The 12,060-nt window shown below is 49.4% G+C and overlaps 1 long non-coding RNA gene and 1 other non-coding gene across 2 annotated transcripts; both read right to left on the bottom strand.

Annotated features, from left to right (window-relative positions):
* Positions 1 to 2,261: 2,261 nt before the first annotated feature.
* Positions 2,262 to 6,432, bottom strand: LOC106822929 (uncharacterized). Its single transcript, XR_001395994.3, has 4 exons — positions 6,136 to 6,432; positions 3,782 to 4,010; positions 3,353 to 3,566; positions 2,262 to 2,635 (listed from the first exon to the last, which is right to left on the bottom strand). It is a non-coding gene; the product is annotated as an uncharacterized lncRNA (long non-coding RNA).
* Positions 5,225 to 5,356, bottom strand: LOC123288393 (small nucleolar RNA SNORA9). Its single transcript, XR_006532071.1, has one exon. It is a non-coding gene; the product is annotated as a small nucleolar RNA SNORA9 (small nucleolar RNA).
* Positions 6,433 to 12,060: the final 5,628 nt, after the last annotated feature.

Genomic DNA, 12,060 nt, shown 5'->3' with positions numbered 1-12,060 from the left:
CTGGATGCTTCCCAGAAGGTTCCTACTTGTCTTCGGGGTCCACCTGCCTGTCCCTTCAGTAGTAAGGACAGGAACAGCACCAGGAGCCCTGCTGTCCAATCTGTGTACTCAGCTCAGAGGTGTGGACTCTGTAGACGAGATAGCACCTTTAGGAGATAGCCAGACTGGCTGGCTGAGGTTCACTTGAAACAGCATCCCTTGACCGCACAGTGCTCTCATCCCTCCCCTCGCACAAGGAGGCCAGAGTATTTCCCAAACTTGGGTCATCCATGTGTCACCTCTGGGATTCTGTATTCAAAAAGCTAGTTTATTTAATAATTGTCTTTCAATCAACTCACTTTTTAAACTCTAAAATAACTGTTTAATATGCAAGTTACAGGGTTTTTACCCCTCAAATACCTTAAAGTGGATGCATATCTAATAAAATTGGAAAGTGCTTGTTCAAGTTCCTGATAAAACCAGGCTGTGCTCCATTGTGCGCCATGGGCTCCAAGGGGACCCTGGCCGAAAGACCCTCCCATCATGAGAGGGCTTTGGCTCCACCCTGCGCCAGGCCTGGGGCTCCTCTTGGGCAGATTCAGATCAGAGTTCACCCATCCAAGCTCTGGAGACACCCTCCCTAACACCCACCTCGAGGGCTGGTGCTTTTGAAGGGCTTTCCAAAGGCAGGCTCAGGACAATCTGGGGCATTCTCAGAGCTGGGTAGCAGGTTTCACTTCCTCAACCTCCCAACCACTGGGATCACCCATCCCAGGGTCTGTATTAAATTAACATTTGAAAGAAATGACGTGGCTGTTTCAGTGAAACTTCAGGGACACTGAAACTTGAACTTGATAAAATTTCCCACGTGTCACCAAAATTTTCTTCGTTTTTTTTTTCCATGTAAAAATGTCAAAGACCCTTCTTAGGTTGGGTATTTGGCCCACGGGCGGAGCTTGGCAGTCCTGGCTTTAGATACTGCTGCCATGTGACCTCGAGCCTAACTGCAATCATGCCTGCGGTCTCTCCACCCCAACAGCATGCACAAAGGATTTGCCACCCACTGCCTCATTTATCTCACTGAGGCGGAGATGACATCACACTAAAAATCCTTTTCCCTTCTGGGTCTGGCTGGACCTCTGGGCTCACAGGTCAGTCTCGGCCTTGTCTTAGGCAGTAATGGCTCTATTTGCAGTTTCCCCAGGGCACACCCCTTGCAGGGTCTGACAAGTTGGGGCAGTGACCATGGTGGAACTACCAGGTGTATGAGTGAGAATGTAAGGACACCAGGGAGGGGCTGCTGGGGGCTGAGGGCAGCAGTTTCAGTCTCTCGATCTGATATAGATCAGTTTCAAGATGCCTCTCTGTCTAGTTCCTTTGTGGCCCCCAACCTGGGCGTGCCTTGCCGATGCCATTGACCTTTGCAGAAGATCCCCAGTCCCTTTCAGTTTCTCAGCTTCCTTACACAACTAGACCCAATTGGGATTTACACTTAAAATTTTCACACCGCAGGGCAGACACATTGTTGGTTAGCTGCAGGTAAGGGCCCCAAAGCGCCCTGGAGCTGCATGTACTCAGAGGCCACACAGCTCATCCTCTGAAGGTGCTTGTGAGGAGTTGCTCTGAGGCCACCTCCCACTCTCCTCCCCGTCTGCCTAGGAGGTGGTCAGGAGGGTTTCCTCTAAGCCTCCAGTTCTGCGATGAGGCTTTCTGCCTGTGCCCTTCAGGGTGTAGCAGCGTCACTTGGGGTGCAGGCACCTTTGGGTACTCTTCCATTCACTACATCAGTAGCAAACTGAACGTAAAAGTAGTGCCTTACATCAGCTATGGCTGTTAGCCCTGGCCTGGCATGGCCTGGCCTGCCGACATTCCTTAACACAACATCAAGCTGTTTAGCTAAATTTGTTGGTGCAACCCATTGGTGGATTATTTTCCAAATGAAATAGGACATTATGTGAGTGCACCACTCATACTAAGGGTATCAATTCAACTCAGGTCTTGATCTGCACTCCCAAATCTGACTCACGCTGAAGAGGACATCAAGAGGCAGAGAACACCATCAAGCCAAGGCAACTCACTCTAGGATCTAAAGGTAACCCCGATGATGGGTCTTTGTGCCCCATCACCCACTCTGCAGTTTACAAAGGCACACGCACTGACAATGTCAGACACCCTGGGGCTCCCTTGGACTCAGATGAAACTCATTCAAGCATGGCAAGGTCTTCTTCCTCTTTGTATCTAACATATGGAAAGGAGAAAGAAACAGAGGCTAGACTAAATCACACATTTAAAACTGTTTATTACATATGTTTTTCTCCTTATTCAGGAGATGTCAGAGAGACCTGGGTCCTGATGCACAGCGAGGATTCTTTTTTTTTTTTAATTATTAATTTTTTTAAAGATTTTATTTTTCTTTTTTTCTCCCCAAAACCCCCCCGGTACATAGTTGTATATTCTTCGTTGTGGGTCCTTCTAGTTGTGGCATGTGGGACGCTGCCTCAGCGTGGTTTGATGAGCAGTGCCACGTTCACGCCCAGGATTCGAACCAACGAAACACTGGGCTGCCTGCAGTGGAGAGCACGAACTTAACAACTCAGCCACGGGGTCAGCCGCACAGCGAGGATTCTTGTTCTGGAGGCAGATACAGCGCCCACACCTGGGGTCAGAGAATGTCAGTCAGACACACACCCCAGGCCCCGAGCCACCCACACCCCAGCCTGGGCCCAGAACCGGAAATTCCTGACTCTTCCTAGCAGGGGAGTAAGGGAGGCGTTGAAGTTGCTCAGAGAACCCAAGTGCAAAGGCCTGGTTCAAATTCTGCTGCAACCTTATTAGGTGCGTCAGCGTAGACAGGCCACAACTCCGGAAAAATGAGGAAATTGGAAACACCTCAGAGGCCTGCTGTGAAAAATGAGTGACGTAAACACATAGCCAGGGATTATTCCAAATGCCAATTGCCACTGAGTGGCAATAACAGAACTGAACTTGGGTTCCCACTCCTGACTCCACCTTCAGTTGAGGAGGCCTCTGTGATGAGACTTCGCAGCAGCCTGCCCTTTCTAGGCCAGCACATCACTGACCGAGGAGATTCCTGGGGAAAACGTGGCGCGTCGAACCCAAAACCACAAAGGCAACCAAATGCCAAAGAATCAAAGCCCCACAATCCAGACACTGGAAAACTGCCTGTCCACAATGTAGTCTTGTGGGCTTGAAGGCAATTAACCTTTCTGGGACTCAATCATCTGACCTATAATAAGGGAGGGTCAGAATAAGTCAATGGTTTTAAACTTCTTGGCCAGGGGATTCACGGAAAACTAACATATAAAACAGAAGCGAAGTGACTTGTTAGGCCCGACCCTTCCTGCATACATACCACTGCAGATTCCATGGACAGCCTGACAGCCACCAAAGGGATCCTCTCTCAGGTCTCTTCTAGTTCTGGCATCCTGGGCTTTCTGAAACACTGGGGGGTGGCAGGCACTTCCTGTTATGCGCTAGGGCAGGGACGCAGAGCAGAGTCTGCTGGGGGAGGTCAAGGTCTGATTTAGCTCCCATCCGACAGCAGACAAACTCCAGTTTCACAGATGCTGGTAGGAGACACAAGATTCCTCGATTAGAGACACAAACAATCGACTATTCAAAACAGCAGCTGCCAGAACATCAGCATTTTCCCCTAGCCCCAATTCCCACAGGGTGACCCGAGGGGAGTCAGAAGGCACCCGTACGTGCAGTAGGCTGCGTTACAGGAAAGGTACTCCGAATGCAGGAAAGCCAAATCTTTTACGGTGGACAGTGGGCATACCTGCTTTCTGCTCTGGAGGGAGGCGCTACCTCACACATCTCAAGGCTGTCTGCTACTTGAAGATCCTTGAAAAGGCAATCTGGGCAAAAGGGCAGCCGGCACCTCGCTCCGAGGACTGCAGAAACTAGAGACTCATGGGCAAGTGTCCCCAGACGCAGCCGCGTGGAGGCTGGTGTGCTCAGCCTCTGCAGTTGGACTGAAGGGATCCGCGTCCACTGGAAGCCTTCACCTGCAAGGGAAGAAGCGTGGTGTGACCTCACCACCCGGAGGAGCACAGAACTGGGCCGCCCTGCCACGACCATGCTGGCCACTCTTTCCACCATGGCCTATCCCTGACTGTACCCCACAGTGCTCACACCAAAGGACACAACCTATTTCCCTCCAACCCAAACTTCCCACCCGCTTCTAGATTCCCCTCTGTCTGGCATCCTGGAAACGAGCAAACACGGTAGGGCTGGAGAGGCCTGGCGTCCAAGCCCGACCTGCTAGGTTCCAGCTGGGCAACCCTGGACACAGAATTCTGACTGTGGGCTTTTTGTACTAGACCTAAGACCACCTCATCGTGGTCCTCAAAGATTTAAACTGGGTGAAGAACTAAGAAGTTCGGCACAAAACAAGAGTCCAAGCAACAAGAGAGCCCTCCTCTCCCAGGAGGTCTTCCCTTGAGATCAGTGCACTGACCCTGCCCTTGGTCAGCTCCTGGGGCATTCAGCTCTGCTGCAGAATTTAGCCTCTGGTTCTCTTTGGTTTGCCTGTTAATTGTCAACACCCTGTACCCTCCAGGCAGGGCTCACCCCTGTAACTCCTTTCTACTCTTTATTCCCTGATGCTGGTCCAACTTTACCTTTACCACTCCCCCTGAGCTTTATTTTCAAATTTTGTACAGGTTTTGTTTTAAGAATATAATAAAATTCGCAATGAGCCTGACACATAGAAAACACCCAAAGTCCAAAACAACTTTTGCAGAGATGTGGATGTTCTATATTCTGCACGGTCCAGTACAGTAGCCATTTGCCACATGACTACTAAGCATCTGAAATGTGGGTAGTATGAATGAAAAACTGAATTAAAATTTTTTTTTTAAAGATTGGCAGCTGGGCTAACAACTGTTGCCAATCTTTTTTTTTTTTCCCTTCTGCTTTATCTCCCCAAACCTCCCCCCTCCCTCCCGTACGTAGTTGTATATCTTAGCTGCAGGTCCTTCTAGCTGTGGCATATGGGCCGCCGCCTCAACGTGGCCTGACGTGCGGTGCCATGTCCGCGCCCAGGATCCGAACCCTGGGCCGCCGCAGCCCAGCGTGCGAACTTAACCACTCGGCCACGGAGCCGGCCCTTGAGTTTTAAAATTTAAGTTCAAGTTAACCATATGCTGCAAGTGGTTACCACATCAGACAGTACAGATCTATACAATGCCTAGCACACCAGATAGGGAAGGGAGCAGGCGATTGTCTGAAATTTCTATAACCTTGCTCTGGATGGAGCAGGGCAAGGCCTCAAACCGTTTCAAAATGTTCTCGCAAGCACTGTAGGAATGCACAGGGTCACCCCAGACCCAAGCACGCTGGAGGCTTGCAGCCCACACTCATTTAAGCCCCTCAAGCCCGGGGAGCTGAGAAGAGAGATCATGGGGTTAAACTGGGCCTACTTGGGTTTATTCCAGGAGCGCACGGGCACAGGTGACTCCGACAGGTGGAAGGAGCCTGAGGAGAGGAAGCCTTATCAAGCAGCTGGGACGAGGGGAGCGAATTTTACTCCCTACGACCGTGTAATTCTAGAGCTGAGCTTCCTACACTTAGGCGACCAGAGAAACCTCCCTATCATCATATCATTCACAAAACGGCCTTTTCTTCCACATTCTTCTCGGTGTGGACTTTACGTTCAGAAAACACTTCGGAACTGTAGGCCAAGACACAGAAGTAGGCTCGGTTTTCCCTGTGAAATAACGGTGGAGAAAACAGCGGGCCGGGCTCCGGGAGGTGGGCGCGGCGCCCGGGCAGCGACACTCAGCAGCGCGTCTCCGCGAAGAACTGCTGCGGGGAGCCGAGGGCCGGCCCCGAGAAGGCACGCGGCCAGCTCAAGCCGGCCTCCTAACGCGCCCAAGTCCCTTCCCTCGGGGCAAGCCGGACGCACGACCCCATTCCCCCAGCGCTGCCCCCAAGGCCGCATGTGTCCTCCGAATGGGACCCTCAGAAGCCCGGCTGGAGACCCCCGCCCGCCGAGCCCCTAGCCACAGGGCCGACCGCGCCCGGTCGGGCACGCCCGATCCCTCCGCACCCGACCGACGCGGCCCAGCCAGCGACAGCAGAGGGGCCAACGCGCCCTCCCACCGGGCCCACAGACCCCACAATCTTTACCTGGCCTCAGCAGAGCGCAGGTACCACCTGGGGCCCTCGATGGCCTCGGATGACGACGATGCCCGGCAGCGGCCCGCGGCCGCACAAACACGCCTCATCCACCAGCCATGGCTTCTGCCGCGCACGCCCGCGCCTACGTCACTACGCAGTCCGCCGAAGGCCGCGCGCGGGATCACGTGACCCCTGGGCCCGGCGCGATGACGTCACCTGGGGCGCGTTCGCGGCGCCTGCTCGTTGTATCTTGTGAGAACGGCGAGCAGAAGTCTGGTGCCGGGGGAAGCCGGGCGCCTGGTGTCTAACCGCGGGTGGGGCCTGGGGCCGGAAGGCGAGCGGGTGGGCCCTGTAAAGGAGCTGGAGAGCGGAAGCCGCCCGGGAGCGGGGCGGGGTGGGCGGAAGGCCCCAGAAGTGAGGAGCGGGACCTGGGTCATCCTTGTTCGAAATGAGGAAGACAGCCCTTTTGCTTTCAGAATTTCATTTTCTGCACTTTTCAAATAAATCCCTAATGGCTAAGTAAGCTCAGGCTAGTCTCACAACTCAGGAATGTTTCCCAAGGACTTGGGAGCCCTCACTTTGAAATGTAATTGTCAAGGGGGACAAAGCTCGATCTCCCGTGTCCTGGGATGTTAAGGGTCCACTTGTCACCTGACTCCAAATTGCACAACCTGTCTAGTGTAATGGGCTCTGTCCACTTAGCTATATAGGAGAGTGAAGTTTCTTTCTGTCTTTGCATCCCTTTAGTGGATTGCGGGTGGTGCACATCACATTCTGGTTTAGCGCTTTTTCAATAAAATTGTTTTCTTTTTCTTCTACCTTTGTGGAGAGGTTTTCTGAGTTGGGAGGAGATTTTGTTTTTAATTATATTCCATCCCCCTGCCCCCTGCTGAAGAAACCACATTGGAAGGTCCTGAGACTGGAAAGGGCATGGCTTGTTGGAGATACAGCTAAGTCTAAGGAGAGGTGGGTAAGGACTACACAGTCAAGGGGCTTGACTATCAGGCTGGGAAGGGGAGAACTTGGTTCTGTAAGTAAAGAAAAGCAGAGCAGTACTTGAAACTCATATTTTATGTGTAGCACCTGGTATATACATTCAAGCAGTTTACAGTATACAAATCCAATTACTTCATTAAATTTCATGAGACGGATAGGGCAGGAATATCACTTGCAGACTGCTAACATGGAAACTAACTACATTCACCCAAAGAGGTTAAGTGGCTTGCTCAAGATCTCATAGAAGGCTAGGGTTTAATGCAGGTTGTTCTCGCTCAATGCTCTTTCCATTCTGTCACTGCCACGAGATAATCAAAGAGAACCGGGAAGGTAAATGGTTATGGAGGGCCAGAGTATGAGTGTGAGGATGTGAGTTTATATGTGTGACCAAAAAGGGTGGGCTCTCCCAGGACTGAAAGAGAAGAACTTTTTTCTAAGATGGTAACAAACAAAATTCACTAGAGAGGGGAGGACGCTCCATGGAAACTCTTATCCAAGTAATAAGAAAGGATGCCAAACATTAAAAACGACGTACTCAAAGCTCAATCGCATTATACTAGGAGGTTGCATGAGACTGGCAGAGAGACAGAACTGTCAGTAGTTAAGTATCTTAACTACTTACCAGAATTTTGAAAAGACCTTTCCACAACTACATCTCAGAAGAGTAACTCCACTGTTCTACCAAGCCAACTGGGATGTATGCCTGAAAAGAAAATTAGCAATTTGGCTCTGGAGGAATACAGAGGCCTAAAGCCAAAGAGATGTCAAAGTAGGGCATGCAAGCTTTCTTCCACTGGGGGCCACATGGGGCAGCAGTGCTTCTGAGGGGTCATTATAATCTAGAGTTGGTTTCCTCCTTTATCATTTATAGGCCCAGAAACTGGATATATAAATTTATTGAAAATTCACCTGAATCAACTCTTAAAGAAATTCTTTTCTTCATGAATTAAGTCAACGTTGGATTTATCACATGCACAGCATGGTATGAGGTGTTGCATGGCATGTCAAAGAACAACTCAGGGACATCTAGTTAGCTATCTGCTAGCTATTTAGTTCTCATATGAGGGAGACAGTTGATGGGTGAGAGGAACAAAAAGGAAAAAACTGCAGTCAGCCTTAGGAACAGTGAAAAAATTCACTTAAAAACCCCACAGTTAGTTGGAAACTAGCAAATACGTGAGTCCAGCAAAACTGTCTTTGAGTAGGCCAATTGAGGATAAATTTCAGTTCAGGGGTTTCTTGAAAACTAGTCTAGCTAGGAAGCATGTGTATGAAGCTGTGTTCAGGTAACATCAGTGCCCGTCCATCAATCTGGCCAGGTGTGTGCCATTTCTCTCAGAACTTCTCAGATACAAAGAGGAATCCCGGGGCTGGCCCCGTGGCCGAGTGGTCAAGTTCGCGCGCTCCACTGCAGGTGGCCCAGTGTTTCGTTGGTTCACAATCCTGGGCGCGGACATGGCACTGCTCATCGAACCACGCTGAGGCAGCATCCCACATGCTGCAACTAGAAGGACCCACAACGAAGAATATACAACTATGTACTGGGGGGCTTTGGGGAGAAAAAATAAAATCTTTAAAAAAAAATAATGCTAGGTTATCATAAAAAAAAAAAAGGAATCCCACTCAGTCCCTATCTTTAAAGGAGCTTACAATCTAGTAGAGGAAATAACATAGTTATTTCCAGTCTAGTCCTAACATGGTTAACTCTAGCATCACAGCAATATGAATAAAGTGCTCTGGGGTCTGGAGGAGGGAAAAATTGCATCCAAAGATTTAGTGGAAGAGGTGATACTTGAGCTGGGTGATAAAGCCCAACAGCCAAGTCTACCAGGGACAAACCAGGCGTCCAACAAAGTTTGGTTCATTAATCTGCTGCAATAAAGGAGAACCCCAGGGGATTCTGGGCTGCCTCTCATTATGAGAGTAGAAAGGGGATTTTGTAAGATTTGGGGATTGCAATGAATAATTCAAGGAGAGGAGAGGGGAAGTGAGACTCAGCTCTAGATTGTTGCTTCCATGAAGTGCAGACAATTTAGTAATTGGATCTCAGTCATTTTTGTTCATGAGGTGGGGCCACAGAGCAGGCTAGAGAGGTTATTGGTAAGAAAGTAGTGACTGCGCAAAAGAAGGAGGCTGTTAGTACACTTTATAGCCAAGGTGAGACCTTGGGAGAAATATTGTTTTCTGTTAATATTGCAGCTGGCCTCATCGGTGTCTGTTATGAGAGACTGAATACACAAATGGACAATGAGTAGACCAAATATAAAAATAGACCTCTGACCCACAACCTGCAGCAACCAGCCCAGGAAGACAGCTGCTGCAAGTTAGTTAGACTCAGGGGAAGTCAGATTGCTTCCTCTAGTGACAACCCAGGAAGCCACACCATAACTCCTGCAACAATCCAAATGAGCCAGATGATCAGGACTTGGTCAATAACTGACAACTTCCCCAATTTTTGTTTCCACTTCCTACTTAGCACCAATCAAAGACAGCCAAACACACTCCCCTAACCAATCACGAGGATGCCCCACTTCTAGTTAGCCCACCTCCAGCTTCCCCCGGCATACAACCCCCATCACGACACCCATGAGCCCCCCTTTTTCCACCATGAAGCTCTCCCATCCCCTGCCTGCCTTTGGGTCTGTGCCAAACCAAGTGACAGGGGCGACTTTCTCGCTATAGCCAACTCTGAACGCATAGCCTTTGCTTGTTCTCATTTGGTTGGTCCTCGTTTATTTCCAAAATTATCACCATCTGATTATTAGTAGGCAGAATTTTACTTGAAGCCTGGTCTGTGAGTGTGGATTTGAAGAAGCCTGAGGAGAGTCAGCCGAGGGTCAGGTTGTGAGATAATAGAAAATACACATATTGGTCTCTCCCCCAGTTCCTGGCGCAGAACTCCTACATCCCTTGGAATTTCCTGGGCAGAAGTGTCTTTTTTTTTCTAATGAGGCAACTCTGGGTGGGCTCCTGGATGGTTCCTGGATGGGGGCTGGTCACCAGAAAGACCATAATTAGAAGCTTAGAACTTTCAGCACCACCCCCATCCTCCAGAGATGGTAGAGGGGTTGGAAATGGAGTTAATAAGTCATTGCGTCTATGTGAGGAAGCCTCCGTAAAATCTCAATATTATGGGGTTCTAAGAGCTTCTGGGTTGGTGAACATGTGGAGGTGGTGGGAGGGTGGTTCACTGAGGAGAGAGCATGGAAGCTCTGTGCCCCTTCCCACATACCTTGTCCTAGGCATCTCTTCCATCTGGATGTTTATCTATATCCTTTATCATATCCTTGAATAATGAAGCGGTAAACAGTAAGTAAACTGCTTCTCTGAGTTCTGTGAGCCACTCTAGCAAATTAATTAAACCCAGGGAGGGGGTTGTGGGAATCTCTGATTGATCAGAAGCACAGGTGACAACCTGCACTTGAGATTGGCATCAGAAGTGGGGGGCAGGGCGACTTTGTGGGACTGAGTCCTTAACCTGTGGGATCTGACGCTATCTCCAGATAGACAGTGTCAGAATGGAGTTAAAGTGTAGGACTTTTGGCTGGTGTCACAGAATTGCATGATGTGGGAAAAACTCTCACGCATCTGGTGTCAGAAGTGTTGTGAGTGTGGTGTATAGTGTGAGAGTAAAGGAGAAATACAGGAGTAGAGTGAGTTTTTCCTAAAACACAGGTTGAGGAAAGTTTTAGCAGTGTTATTTACTGCATTACAGAGTGATAAGTATGGAAATGTACATTAGTGGAAGACCTTAAATATTAGGCCTCTGTTCTGTGAATGGTGGGAGAATAAGTACCAAATGCCCTGCATTATTTCTGTCTGTGAATGTAGTAAGCTAAATTATTGCAGAAGGTAGATTGAAGGATCATTTCCTGCACTTCCGATTTCTGTGCCAAAGGGACTGGAATACCTAATACCTTTGGAGAATGCTAGAGACCAACTATTTCTTTGGTATCTGTACCAAATAGGGTCCAGTCAGGAGACAGAAACACGGTACAGGAAAGATTTACTATAAAGGATTATTAAGTATAAGGGGATTAGGTACAAGGGATTGGATAGTAAAAGTGAAGAGAACTGAAGAATCAAGAATTGTAAAAATAAGGAGCAGCTACTATTCTGAGAGCTGAGATAAAGTTCCCAGGGAATAAACCTCCCCACACCCCCAGGGCTGAGATCCAGACTGTTGAAGAGAGCGTAGCTACAGCTCACTGAATTGCAGAGAAGTGCTGGCAGAACCTAGCGGAAGTCCGTCCTCTGGAATGCGGGGAAAGCTGTTCATGGGGAGGTGTCTTGCTGAAGCACTTGGATATAAAACTCCCCAAGGTGGGTGCTGGAGGAATCTGCTGGCAGCTGTGCACTGCAGAGCGGATGCTGCAGAGAACCTGTACTGGAGAAGCTCCCTTGATGTAGGGAGGTGGGCCCTGCAGAGCCTCTCCTTCTGCAGGTGCTTGCCGAGAGAGCTCACCAGAACCAGGCAGCAAAGCCCCTTCTTCCTGCACTGCCTCTCAGCAGCTTCTACTGGCAAAGCTTTATACTGGGTCACCTGGTAAAGGAGGAATGCTCAAAGGACCTGGCTCCATCCCACAGAGCAGGAAATGAGAGTGAATATGGAGCTGAGAGACCATACATTGATACTGGCACAGGATCCAATACTTTAACTAAATCAGTTGAGACAAGTATTGGCTTGCTTGGCATCAGTTTGCATGCTAATTGTGCTGTATGGTTTTTACTGGCAGCTTGGTTTAGTGGCAAAATGGCTGGCCTGCTGCCGCTGACTCCAATTTGCAGTCTGCTTTGGGCAAACCACCTAATTCTCTGGACCTCTTCTGTAAAAGGTGGCAGTTATCCCAGGTGACTGTTAAGGTTCTATGTTTTATTCTGATAGGGTCCAGACATGCTTGATGTTGCATTTCCACTTTCCTGACCTGTTTGTCTAAG

The sequence above is a fragment of the Equus asinus genome, chromosome 1 (genome assembly GCF_041296235.1).
Source record: "Equus asinus isolate D_3611 breed Donkey chromosome 1, EquAss-T2T_v2, whole genome shotgun sequence".
Classification (NCBI taxonomy): Eukaryota; Metazoa; Chordata; class Mammalia; order Perissodactyla; family Equidae; genus Equus; species Equus asinus.
Note: the sequence above shows the minus strand (reverse complement) of the source record. Positions and strands in the feature narration are given on the sequence as shown.